The 642-nt window shown below is 45.2% G+C and overlaps 1 long non-coding RNA gene across 1 annotated transcript in view; it reads right to left on the reverse strand.

Moving 5' to 3' along the window:
* LOC128250626 (uncharacterized) overlaps positions 1 to 642 on the reverse strand; it is a 227,225-nt gene that overhangs the window by 38,342 nt on the left and 188,241 nt on the right. The gene's annotated exons all lie outside the window — the stretch shown is intronic.

Raw genomic sequence — 642 nt, forward strand, 5'->3', positions numbered from 1 at the left:
CGTACGTACTATCGTGCGTTCGTACATCCTTACGTTCATTCGCTCGTTCATCGTACATACGTTCATTCTTTCGTTCATCGTACGTACGTTCGTACTTTCGTTCGTTCATTCGTTCGTACAAAGGTCCGTTCGTACGTTAATACGTACGTACGTAAGTCCATTCGTTAGTTCGTTCGTTCGTCCTTCCGTCCGTTCTGACGTATGTACTTACGTTCGTCCATTCTTGCATTCCTTCGTTCGATTGCTCGTTCGTTCGTATGTACTATCGTTCGTTCGTTCGTTCCTTCATTTCGTACGTACGTTGATTCGCTGGTTCGTTCGTACGTACGTACGTTCCTAATTTCGTTCGTTCGTTCGTTCGTGCGTACGTACTATCGTGCGTTCGTACATCCTTACGTTCATTCGCTCGTTCATCGTACATACGTTCATTCTTTCGTTCGTTCATTTGTTCGTACAAACGTACGTACGTACGTACGTACGTATATACGTTTGTTGATTTGTACGTGCGTTCGATCTTTTGTGCATTCGTACGTGCATACGTTCGTTCGTTAGTTCCTTCGTTCGGAGGTACGTACGTGCGTTCCTACGTCCATTCTTCTGTTCGTTCGTACGTTCGTTCTTTCGATCGTACGTACGTACGTT

The sequence above is a fragment of the Octopus bimaculoides genome, chromosome 23 (assembly GCF_001194135.2).
Source record: "Octopus bimaculoides isolate UCB-OBI-ISO-001 chromosome 23, ASM119413v2, whole genome shotgun sequence".
Taxonomy (NCBI): domain Eukaryota; kingdom Metazoa; phylum Mollusca; class Cephalopoda; order Octopoda; family Octopodidae; genus Octopus; species Octopus bimaculoides.